The 12,425-nt window shown below is 45.1% G+C and overlaps 1 long non-coding RNA gene across 1 annotated transcript; it reads right to left on the minus strand.

The window, feature by feature from the left end:
* Nucleotides 1-4,505: 4,505 nt before the first annotated feature.
* Nucleotides 4,506-6,177, minus strand: LOC131423637 (uncharacterized). Its single transcript, XR_009225461.1, has 2 exons — nucleotides 6,042-6,177; nucleotides 4,506-5,129 (listed from the first exon to the last, which is right to left on the minus strand). It is a non-coding gene; the product is annotated as an uncharacterized LOC131423637 (long non-coding RNA).
* Nucleotides 6,178-12,425: the final 6,248 nt, after the last annotated feature.

A 12,425-nucleotide genomic window follows, 5' to 3' on the forward strand; every position in this document is an offset into this window, starting at 1 on the left:
ACTTCAAATTTTTAACCTTCTTTATCTAAATATCTTTTATCCTATTATCTTCCCATTTTCATGTTTTTTTTTTTTTTAAGTAATGCTTTTAGGATTAACTAGGCTTCGAATGACACAGTCTTTCCTCCGTCATGAAGGCATCTTAACCACCTTCAATTTAACCTTTTAAAGCCTTTTGCAACTTACTTAGACATTTTATAACTTTTTACTTTACCACACAGAGATTATCTCATCTAGAAACATTTTTTTTCTTTTAACCTTCCATATTAAAATATATTTCCACATCTTGAATCTTTTTATATCTCTTTTTTCTTTTTTCCGCCATGAAGGTATCTCGACCATCTTCAATTTAACCTTTTAAAGCCTTTTAATTATCATCTATACTGTACTTTTAAATGTACTTTTTCACCACCTACAACTTCACTCTTTTAAACGAGGCTCAGATTCTGTTTAAATCGCTTCAATGTTAGTTTACATGGCTGCCCTTCAACCAAAGGCTTTTTTTTTTCTCCATTGAGAAGCTTTGTCTCAATCTGCCATGTACAAATACCTTTTTCTTCTTTCTTCCTTTCCCAAGCTTTTAAATTAAGTCTAGTTTCCTCAAAATCTTTTTAAATGGCATTTTACAACTTTTTACTTTACCACACAGAGATTATCTCATCTAGAAACATTTCTTTTCCTTTAACCTTTTATATTAAAATATATTTCCACATCTTGAATCTTTTTCTCTTTTTTTAACCGTTAACCCTTTTTATAAATTCACATTTTGAAACAACTCTTATAAAATTTCTGATTTAGACAAATTACTCCACTTTAATAAGATGAAAGACTTTCATGTTTTTTATGACACTATAATACTATAATTGAAACCCAACTGAAAATTTTTCTACTCTTTGTATATAAATTACACATGATAGAATCTTAACTCTTAGTAACCTTGTTTTAGCAAAGACACAGACACAAAGCAATATTAAACATTTTTCCATTTACCAATTTATGAAAACACACATAATGTTTAAATATATTACCTTATGGAACTTAATAAGTAAAGAGTGGTTGATGTTTCAACACTTTAGCTTTGTAAATTAATCAGAACTTTGTAGAAACCAAGATCTTAGACAAGTGTAGCAAACAGAACTAGCCATCTCTTTCTTGTTGAAGAAAAATCTTTCTACAGAATACCATGATGGTCCCATTGATATACTTAATAACTCGTCTTTAAAAAAGCCATGGGCTACAATTTTGTATTGTATCAACATATGTCCTAACTGTTCTTGGTCTTACTGGGGTGCCTTCTTCCTCTAACAATTTCTCTTTCTCAGGGGCAAACAACTTCAAACCTTGAGTCAACCATTTTTCCCAGTTTGCCTGAGAAATTTCTAGGAACAGGCAACTTGAAATAAAAACAAAATAAATCAAAACAAGAACACATTGTTTTTTGAAATGGTCACCCATTCTTTCGCTCTCCTTCAGGGGCGAGTAATTTCACTTACCTCCAAGTTTCAGACATTCCCCGTACGGGCCACCAAATGCCGCAGTCTGGCTGGGCACAAAATCACGAGCCACCACACACCTTGTAGATTCAAACAGCAACTCTTTATTCTCGAACTGTCACTGGCACTTACACACACGTTCTGGGGAAATCCACATTCTGGGCCCAAATCACGTTCTGGGCAAAATCCCAAATACTCTCTGAATCCCGCGAGAACTCAATGGGAACTCAAGGAGCGGGTGCGCCTGAGGCAGCAGGATACGCCCTATTCCCAGCAGGGTACACCCTAAACCTGGATCCGCCCTGGTCCTTGAGCAAGGTCACCTTACATGCAATGTCACTGCAAATGACCTGGGTCAATATGGAGAGTCCTTCCTCTAAGCAACACTGGGTAGGCTGACAAAGAAATTGCCATGTGTCATTTCTACTTGGCAATGGCTCTCAGCATTCTGCCATTATATTCTCCAGCTTCAGGGTTTCTGTATTATTCCTTTTTATGATAACATCTTTTTTATTAAACTTCTAATTTTGTTAATTCATTGTTTTCGTGATTTTATTTAGTTATTTATCTGTGTCATCTTGCATTTCATTGAGCTTCTTTAAGATATTTATTTTGAGTTCTTTTTTGGGTAATTTGTTTATTTCCATTTCTTTGTAGTTGGTGATTGGAGTTTTGAGTTTCTTTTGGTGGTCTCATGGTTGTGTGATTTTTCATTATGCATGTAGCCTTGCATTGGTTTCTGTGCATTTGAAGGAGCATGCCCTTCTCTCAGTCTTTAAAGATTGTTTTCTGCAAGTACAGCTTTCCCTTTAGTCTCTGGGCTAATGGACTCACCCATGGGATCACAATTGAGTGGGGTTTGATCCGGGTCATGTGGTGACAGCAGATCATAGTTGGCAGGCCTATTCCCAGGGTCTCTAGGGGTACAGGTGCTATCTTGTGCCTGAGGGGATTGTTCTATCTCTAAGAGTTTGATCTGTGGGGCAGGTGCTGAGATAATGGTCCCCGTGATGTTCACTGACTATGGACCCATTACCAAGTGTGCTGATGGATCTGGCTTCCTCTAGGTTTCTGGAATAGCTCATTGGATGGGACCCTGGGCTGGCTATACTGCCAGTGACCATGACTGAGTTGGGCTGGAACTGAGACACAGGGAGATCATGTGGCTGGCTGTGAGCTGCAGTTTGCTGCCACTGCCCAGCGTCCAGAGAATATCCTGCCACTTATCACTAGCCAGAGGAAAGATCAAAACTCAAAATTCAAGGTGTGTTTTGTACTGAATGTGTACAACTGTTGTAGCATCATAAAGTTGAAAACTCATAAGTCATCATAAATCAGAAACCATCAATGATGATAAACTTGGCATAGAGGAAGCAGATAAATGAAGAATAGTGATGGGGTGGAAGCTGCTCAAGTTAATAGCTTCCAAAGAAATTCTAATCTTTGGTATAGAAATAGAAGTATTTGCATTGAGCATCAGAAGTTTTCTGAGCTGCTCAGAGCCCTGACACTCAGAGAGGTGTCCCATATACATTCCCAGCCAGCTTTGCAAAAATGTCATCTTCCTGACCCAGCACAGTGCATGCATCATCACAATTCAGATTCTGGCACAGAGCAAGAAGTATGTTCTTTTGAGTCACAGCATTTGTCCTCATTAGATACCATCTACACAGCATTAGCACCTTTTGAACATTTGTAATTGTTATAAGAAATCACAGAGGGGAACGTAGCTCAGTGGTAGAGTGCTTGCCTAGCATGTGCCAGGCCCTAGGTTCAATCCCAGCACTGAAAAAAAAAAAAAGCTGGCAAAGGAGGCAAACATGACGGAGGGAGGGCTCAGACTCAGCGCTTGCTTTGGTTAGAAAGAAGATGGCAGCTTGAGAAAGGGCAGAGTCTTAGCTTCTGCACTAAACAAAACAAAACAAACCTGACCGAGAGTGTTTTCTGACCATTAAGGTTTATAAAACGTTCTTTTTTATTGTTTTTAGATATTACTGGACCTTTATTTAATTTATTTATTTGTATGCGGTGCTGAGAATCGAACCCAGTGCCTCATACATACTAGGCAAGAGCTCTACCACTGAGCTACAGCCTCAGCCCCTACAAATCTTTTAATAAAAAAAGAAAGTAAATCAAAAGCCTTGGAGTGCTCATCATAAACTACTTTTTCAACTACAGAAACTAACTTTTATAGAGCACAGCTTATCTCTCAGGGGTTTTGCTTTATATTTTACACATTTAAAAATTTTAAAAACCCTAAGAGAAGGTTGGTTATACAGTCCTCCTCATAGACATTGACACTAAGGCTCAGAAAGGTTGAGTGACGTGCCGACATTCACACAGTGGTGGTGTAGCCTAGGCTTCAAGTCCAGGCAATATGTGTCCCTGCAGAGCCTCCCAGGCTATCAAAGGTAGTCTGTAGCCTGGATTTTGAAGCTGCTTTCATAGAACATGCTTACTTAAAAATACCAGGAGCCAAATCTCTTTACACATACTGTTAGAGTAACAGTCCCAGGTGGTCTTGGCAGGGTGTAAGTCACCATCTGCACCCTTGGAGTCTGAACACACTCTGCAGATTCCTGTGATGGCAACACCAGCTAACACAATAGTAGTAAACTAGTGCAATGTAGAATAGCTTGCAACACACCTTCACACCTTCTCTCTGTATGCCTATACCTAGGCTCATGGCAGGTTCCAAGTGCAGTGCCAACTCTCAGATTGTAATTCTGTACTGAAGAGAACTCTGAGGATTATTCCAGAGTCAGTAAGAATCGGGGCTATGGTTGATTAGTCATGTCTGCCATGACAAGGGAGCTGGGACTAATGGTACATCTGTCAAATGCCTGCTATTGCTGTCCTCCTTACTAATGAATAAATGCTTTGTCTATGGTCACATAAGCAAAACTCAGGTTTCCTTCAACCCGTTGTCATTGCCATTAAACCACGTTGCACAGGGACACAGGTTAGTGCTCTGAAGTTTAGTATTCAAAGACACTGGAATTGACTATGAAGTTTTGAGCTCAGTAAAGTTTAATCTGGCACAAAATTAAATATTTTCTACAGTAAAATGTAAATAAAATTCAGGAACAGTCATTAGGAAAGGCATCAGGTGTGGGAGTACAGCACGGACAGGAGAGACAGGCTGGCCATCCTCAGCGGCCTGCGGTCACCTGGCTCACTCATCTCTGGGCCCTCTAAGGAGCTCAACACACTATCATAAAGGCGAACAACCGTTTGGGCAGTGCCAGTGGGGTGTGGACACGACCTGAGAAATCACCTCCGGCCTTCAGGCTGGCGCAGCATGATCGTGGCCAGTCTTTTAGTGAATCTAGAATCTCCAGCCCATGGCAGAAGCCCAGTCAGCTTCTCAAAGAAGTTTCTCCTGTGGTTTGTATGCAAATCAGTATAAAAAGGCAGAAGAGGATCAGGAACTACACATCCGCAAGCAGTGACACAAAATGACCTTGGGAATGAGAGCAAAACAGGCTAGGCTGTTCCGGCTCACTCCAGCAGCTCTCACTGTGCGACCACTGGCGGCAGAGAGTAAAGAAGGGCTTGCGGCAGAGAACGCCTGTCCCCGGTGTAGGTTGGAGGGTCGGACACGGTGGCCACGCTCTCCTTGGTGGGCGATGTGTTCTGTGAATACAAAGGACAAGGAGGAACATATTGTATAGTCAGCGGGGCCATCAAAGGCCAGGCGGCTCTCGTCCTGCTGGAGCGACCTGCCTCCCTACACAATACCCAGGACGCAGCCCAGTGGCGGGATGCCCCACCCCACCACTTAGCCCCGGTCACCGAGAGTGCACTGGGTTTCCTACAGCTTTGCACACTCTGCCTTTGTGAGTTGTTTCCAAGGTGATAAAGTGTTCTGTCCTTTGCTGTAAATGAAGACAGGAGCAGAAGGGTCTAACCCTTCCCGCCTCATCTGTCAGCTTCTGTCAGTTCAGCTGCATGCTTCTTGGAGGACAATGTGACAGCCCTGCTCCTGGACGCAGGCCTTGCTTGGGACTTTTTCTTTGTTTGTCTGTGCCCGTGGAAACCGCTGTCGGCCATGAGCTTTGAGTTTTCACTCTGGACCCTCCAGTTCTCACTCCTGCCTCTCTCCAGAAGGTGTTCTGGTCAGAAAGGAACACCTTCAAATGAGGTTGAAGACTGTGTCCTGCGTTCCCCACTCACCTGAACCTTCCTGGAGTAGGTAGGGTTCTATTTTCCCATCATTGGCACCCAGGGTCTGCACGTGACCAGCTTTGGCCACACGTATTCTCGAGGAAGCGACCTATGCTGCCTTGAGCAAAGGTTTAAGACCACTCTCTTTCCTGCCATTGCCCACACTCGCCCTGCCCCACCAGGAGTCTCTATCCCGGGTAGGGGCTGCTCCTTCTGCCGGGATCCCAGAACCCGGAGGACTCAGGGCACGTAGCCACAACTGACTGCAGAAGACATGCAATAAGAGAGAAATAAAACTTTGTACTTAGTCACAAGCCTCTAGGATTTGGAGAGTCCTTGTTCCCACGGCAGAACCTTGCCAAAGCTGACTAACCCAAATACCTTCAGAGGAAGTGAAGCAGCAAATGGGCCAGGTGGAGCCTGCGTCCAAGAGGGTGCTCAGGTCTAAGGTGAGTCAGCTGCAAGGGAGTCTTGCCTACCACGCGTGCAGGCCCTTTGCTCCAGGCTTTCGGATCTTTAAGAGAATATCAGGAATCCAGATTTTGATGTCAAACAACACATATTCTACAGCCCCAAATCAGGCACTAGAACCTCTGTTCTGTGCTAACCCTCCACATTGGCAAAACAGGTCTATAAATTGTTCTCCAACACCATGCACATTCCCTCCTCCCTGTGTGACCCTTATGGTGTGGCCCCTCACCACCCCTCCTCCAATCACCCTGCCCAAGGTGAGAACCTGTCCCTGGACCTGGAGTCTGTGCGGCGGGCATCTTGAGTACTCCTCTGGTGTTCTGTGTCTTCTGTGCGGGGACTCCTCTCTCTGAGCCTACAAGCCTGGTGCAACAGAAGCCACAGCTCATGCAATAAGGCTTGCTTGTTGCCCCGCAGACCTACGAGGCACAAAGTCACTCCTGTTTCTATGCTGATGGCTTCCCGGTCCAGACAAAGCCCACGGCCAGTTCTCTGCCTCGGAGGTCCTCAACAACAAAGGATGGAACTTGGAAGCCACCACCTCATTGCCTGTTTTTGTAGAGTACAGCTCATGAACACACGCTCAGATTTGAAGTGGTGCACACACATCTCAATAAACCTGGGCTTCTTGGTAGATTGGGTTGTTTGTGGTATGCACAATCAGGGAGACAATGCCAGAGCGAGTCCAGTTCACAGGAGACTGCGTTAGACTTTAGGTCAGCCTTCCTTCTGAGACACTGTAGTCACTGTTTTATTTCTCGGCAACCTGACAGCATTAAGCTGAGTTCCTAAAGGAACTTGACTTCTTCAAGCTTCTGGGACATCCTTTCCAGCACTTTTTTGGGTCCTGCTGAGTGCTATAACCTGTGCGGTGTCTGGGGAGCTTCACGTGGGTCAAGCACATGAGTGGATGAGCTGCTGGGAGACGGCAGGCCTTTCTCCAGCTTAGGAAGACCCAGTCCCACCCGCGGCGCTCGCCGCCCTCGCCCGCCCGGTTAACCCTATCACTTTAGCTCTTTCAATTCCCTCCTAATGTCCTCTTAGTTTCTCTAAAAATCTAAGTTCTACTCTAGGAGAATCTAGTTCTTCAATTAGCAAGTACTTATAATAAGTGTTTTTTAATATGGCATTTTTAAAGTGAGTTGTTCACTTAAAAAAAAATAACCCAATCAATAAATGAGCAAAGAACTGAATAAGCACTTCACAGAAGAAGAAATATGAATGGTCAAAAATACATGAAAAAATGTTCAACATCTCTAGCAATTAGAGAAATCAAATTAAAACCACACTGAGATTCCATCTTACTCGGGTCAGAATGGCAACAATCAAGAATACAAGTAACAATAAATGGTGGTGAGTGTGGAGGAAAGGGTACACTCTGGTGGTGGGACTGAAAACTGGTGCAATCACTCTGGAAAGCAGTGTGGAGGTTCCTCAGAAAACTAAAAACAGAACCACCATTTGACCTGGTTATCCCACTCCTTGGTTTATATCCAAAGGAGTTAAAATCAGCACACTACAGTGATGCAGCCACATCAGAGTTTATAGCAGCTCAGTTCATAACAGCTAACCAATGGAACTAGCCTAGGTGCCCTTTTAAAAAAAAGTTTTTATTTTTATTTTATTTATTTTTTTAGGTAGATGGACCCAACATAATGCCTTTATTTTTATGTGGTGCTGAGAATCGAGCCCCGGCCCCGCCAGTGCTAGGCAAGCACTCTACCGCTGAGCCACAAAGATGAATGGATAAAGAAAATGTGGTATACACACCCAATGGAGTATTACTCAGCCATAAAGAATGACTTTATGACATTTGCCAATAAATGGATGGTTTTGGAGACTATCATGCTAAGTGAAATAAGCCAATCCCCCAAAACCAAAGGTTGAATCTTCTCTCTGATATGTAGAGGCTAACACACAACAAGGGGGAGGGGAATAGAAGTTCATTGGATTAGAAAAAGGGGAATGCAGGGAAGGGAGGGAGGAATAGGAATAGAAGAATCAGTAGAATGAATGGGGCATCACTTTCTTATGTTCATATGTGAACACACAACCAGTGAAACTCCACATCATGTGTAACCACAAGACTGGGATCCTAATTAGAATAAGCTATCATCCATGTTTGTATAAATATGTCAGAACATACCCTACTGTCATGTGTAACTAAAAAGAACAAATAAAACAAACATATTTTTTTTAAAAAAAGGGAGTTCTTCAGTGTTTGTGTGATAAAGGGCCAGATAACACCCCAAGGTATTAAACTGATTACTAGAAGGTGTAATACCAAATCAGCTAGGAAAATAGTACCGGCTTTAGAACACACCTGTTGGAAGTGAATCACTCCCCAGTGGCAACTCAAATTAATTTGACATTTCTTTCAAATGCCAATGAGTACCTCACTGTCAAGTTAGATGAATCCAAACTGCTGGTACCAGGCAGCTCGGATGCATAGGGCCCCATGTCCCCCACATTCCAGGCCAACCAAGTCTGTGTGATTTTATCTTTTTAATAAAAGCAGTCTGTTAAAAGTATAACTAAACATGAAGTCATTTTATGTATTTGCAAAACTTCATGTAATTTGATCCATAAGAAAACATTCTCTATTACCATTCAATTCAACCCAACCAACACTTGTTACCTTAAGATATAAATAGCTCAAAGGGAGCTAAAAATAAACAAACATGACATAATCCCTACCCTTAAAGATTTTACAAGATAAACAATAAACTTCTACTTGGTGACTCAAGTACAACACTGGAATATGTTCCTGTGCCCAGAGGAGGGGGCAGTGACTAGCTGGCTTCCCTGGAGGTAGGCAGCGAAGGAGGAGCGACACCCCTGCTGCTTTTCAGCAGATAAAGCAGATGCCCACGAGGTGCTTCAGGGGACAGGGCCCGGCATTCCAGACAGAGGAAGCTGATCTCGTGTTTAGGAAAATAGGAGCACGCTGTAGAAATAATGCTGTCAGTCGCCTAAGATCAGGCTATTGGCCTGTGATACTTCCTATATCACAAATGCCTCTGAAATTCTAGTTTTGATTTAAAGTGATCTCTAGCTAGACTTAATTGGGAAGAAGACTTATTACTAGATATAGTTCATTTAAACTATGGAAAACTCCCTTTACCTGGACCTTAGGATCTCGGCTGCAGAGAAGAAGGCTGGCTGATTCCTGATCCTCACCCTGGGCAGTGATGACCTTCAGACATTCAAAGACGTCTCCCCAGGACGGCATCTGTCCTGGCCCACCCTCTTGCTGCAGTGGAACATCTGAGACTGGGTGATGAATGAAGGGGATTAGCTTGTTCTGGCTCACAGTTCCAGAAGCTGTTCTGGGAGCACAAGGCCAGCAAGGGACCACAGGGGCTCAGCCACACTCGCGAGCAGAGGGAGATGGGCGTGTGCAGAAGACAGAGCACAGGGGCTGCGCTTTGGGACCACCTGTTGTTGCGATAATGACCAGCCCCATTCCTGTGAGAGTTCACCCAGTCCTGCGAGAAAGGCACTGATCCCGTCACGGCCCAGTCCCAGTTTGAGGCCCCAGTTCCAGCCCATGCGTTCGGAGGGACAAGCCATATTCCAACCCCGGCAGCATCTCAATTCACTGCTGCATACGCTGTGTGCTCATCGTGCACAAGGCACCTGGTGGCATGGGGCCAAAGGCCGGGTTGCATGAGACCTTTTAGCATCTTTGAGGGACTTCTCATTGGAGGCAGGAGGGTCCCAGGGAGGTGAACCAGATCTCAGTGCTTGGGAAGAGACTTTTCAGTTTTCAGACAGAAAGAGACACGTTTCTGGGCAATTTCTGAGAGCTCAGGAGATCATGAAAGGCCTTCGGCTCTATCCTCCCTGACATGAATGTGGGGGAAGACACCCAGCTCTGGCAGGGGCTGGCTCACACTGCAGGGAGGACGACGAGTCTCTCCTGCCTCATCGGAAAAGCCTCCTAAAACCTGCCCTCGTGCAATTCTGGCTATAAAAGAACTCACGAGAGAACGGCCCAGCGACGGCCACTTCCCTGTCTTCCTGCCATCTCCTGGCAGCCCCAGTGCCTGCCTCCCTGCTGCTCTGCCCCACCCCTCCCTCTGCAGGGCTGTTCTAGGGCTCGAGCCTAGCCCACTTCTGTGCCAGGCAAGACTCCCATGGGGTGTTTTGCTTTGTTCCTCCTCGTCTGTTCTCAACTGAGATGAAAATGGCCTGCTCGGGGAGTAGGCACGGCGAGGAGAAGCTCGGTTGTTGGCCAACACGGGGTGGGGGGGCCACACAGTGTGACTAGCAGACAGTGCACAGCTGACGTTCGCTCTGCGGACTTCTCTAAGGTGGCCAGTGCACAGTGCTGAAGGCATGTGCTGGGCTGTGATGGTGGAGGCTGAGGAGCACCGGGAAGTTTGAGAAAGAAGGGTTCCCCTAATCTGGAAGTGCCATAGGCCCTCCCACCCAAAAGGAGAGTCTTCGCTGTACACACCCAGTGACGAACCATCATGAGGGCCCCCACGACGTAGAACTGCATCAGAATGCTGTCTTCATGAAGGGTCTTTGAAAAGTGAAGAGAAGAAGCCGTCTGCCACTGAAAAGCGACCCACGAGCTGCTGGCTGCAAGTGTGCCCTACACACACGTGCACCCTAACGCTGTGCCCGGACTGCACTCGCGGTGGGCTGTGTGGACAAGGGGGTTTCTGGGTATTAAACACATCGTAAAGACTGTGACTTCACCCTGCTTTTTAGACACAATCTTCAAGCATTTTATTTTGATACACGCTTTCTTGTCCTTTAAAATTCAAAACAGAGTTGACGACGGTAAGCCCAGTTGACATCTGGTTTAGGCTGAAGCCTGACCCTAAAGTACAGGGTGGTTCTCCCCTTCATCTGTTCACTTAGTGAGAACTTTGCCTCCTATCCCTGACAAAAGCACTTGCATCCTCCCTTCTCCAGCCCTTAAAACCTTTTTGTATTTATCAGAGTAAACGCACACACATAGACGGATGGATACTCAGTGGCACTATAGCTTTAGGAATTCAGAAACATCCCCACTACCTCGCCTGTGCCCATTCCAGCGTCTGCTCCCCCCACAGCCCTGTAAGCCTGCAGCCACCTCCTGCGTTCACTCCCGTATTTATACATAAGCGTGTACCGCGCACTTTCCAGGTTTCCACCTGAGCATTGCTCATTTACTTCCCCTGGTGAAGGCCAAGCCCCGGTCTCCTACAGCAGCCCACTCTGGCCACCTGCCAACCACTCATTGCCTTGACCCCATTTTATTGTCCTCTCTGCTTAGTTCCCACAGCTGTCACTCGCTCCGCTTCAGGTGGACACTCTTCTGCCTGTGGCAGCCTGACCTTCTGCTCCCTGGCCCAGCCCTTCCTCCCAGGCCCTCTCCTCCTGCCGGCCTGCACTGGACACTGGCTCACCAGGAACTGCTGGAGGAAAAGTGCACAGGGAGTGGTTTTGCGTTTGCTTGTTTTCATTTTGAGATCATATCAGTCTTGATCCTGCTTTTTAACCTAATCATGTTGCTGGGTCTGGAGATCCTGCTTGGAAACCAAGATCCCTCAGAATCCGGCAGTCTTTGCCCCGGTCGGTGCCATTGAGCTTCCAGTCCTGGATCTGAGAGGCCCATGTGTGACCCCTTGAATCTGCCCCAGACCTCCAGGTCTTTCTCCCTGCAGTTGGGAAGTGCTCTTTTTTTTCGCTGAGAATTTCCTCTCCACTGTTTCTTCTTTTTGTTTCTGATTTTTTTTTTGTACCTAGAGATTAATTTTTTATCTTTGTTTTTTCTAGTTTTTATTTGTTTGTAATTTTATTCTCTTTGAGAGATATTTCCTCAAACTGATCTTCCCACTTTCCACCTCAACTTTCAGCTTTGGATGCTGTGCGTCAGTTGTTTTATTATTAAGCACTTTCTCATTTTCTACACGTTCTTTTTCCATAACATTGTATTCTTACTTTGGTGCAGTATCTTTCTGTCTCTTTAAAAATATGACTGATACCTTCTTGAGATTTACTTCTTCTTGCATCATCTTTCTTCTAAATCCTTTTTCTTGAAATTTCTACTTTTTTGCTTTTAAAGTCAGAGGATATTCTCCAATATCTTTCAGTTGTTCGTATTTGAATGCGGCATTAAACCCAGGGGAAGTTTTCTGTGCATGGCAGGCATGGTTGATGAACTGAGGACAGGAAACTGCTGTGTGTCGGGAAGCCCCACGTGTCGGGGGCTGATTTCTCCAGTGGGGACTCTTCCCATCTCTCGGGGAGTGCAGACAACCCGGCCCATACCTACCTGGCAGCATCTGTCACTGA

This window comes from Marmota monax, unplaced genomic scaffold, assembly GCF_021218885.2.
Source record: "Marmota monax isolate L192 unplaced genomic scaffold, Marmota_monax_Labrador192_F-V1.1 WCK01_AAM20220418_F8-fsc00055, whole genome shotgun sequence".
NCBI lineage: Eukaryota > Metazoa > Chordata > Mammalia > Rodentia > Sciuridae > Marmota > Marmota monax.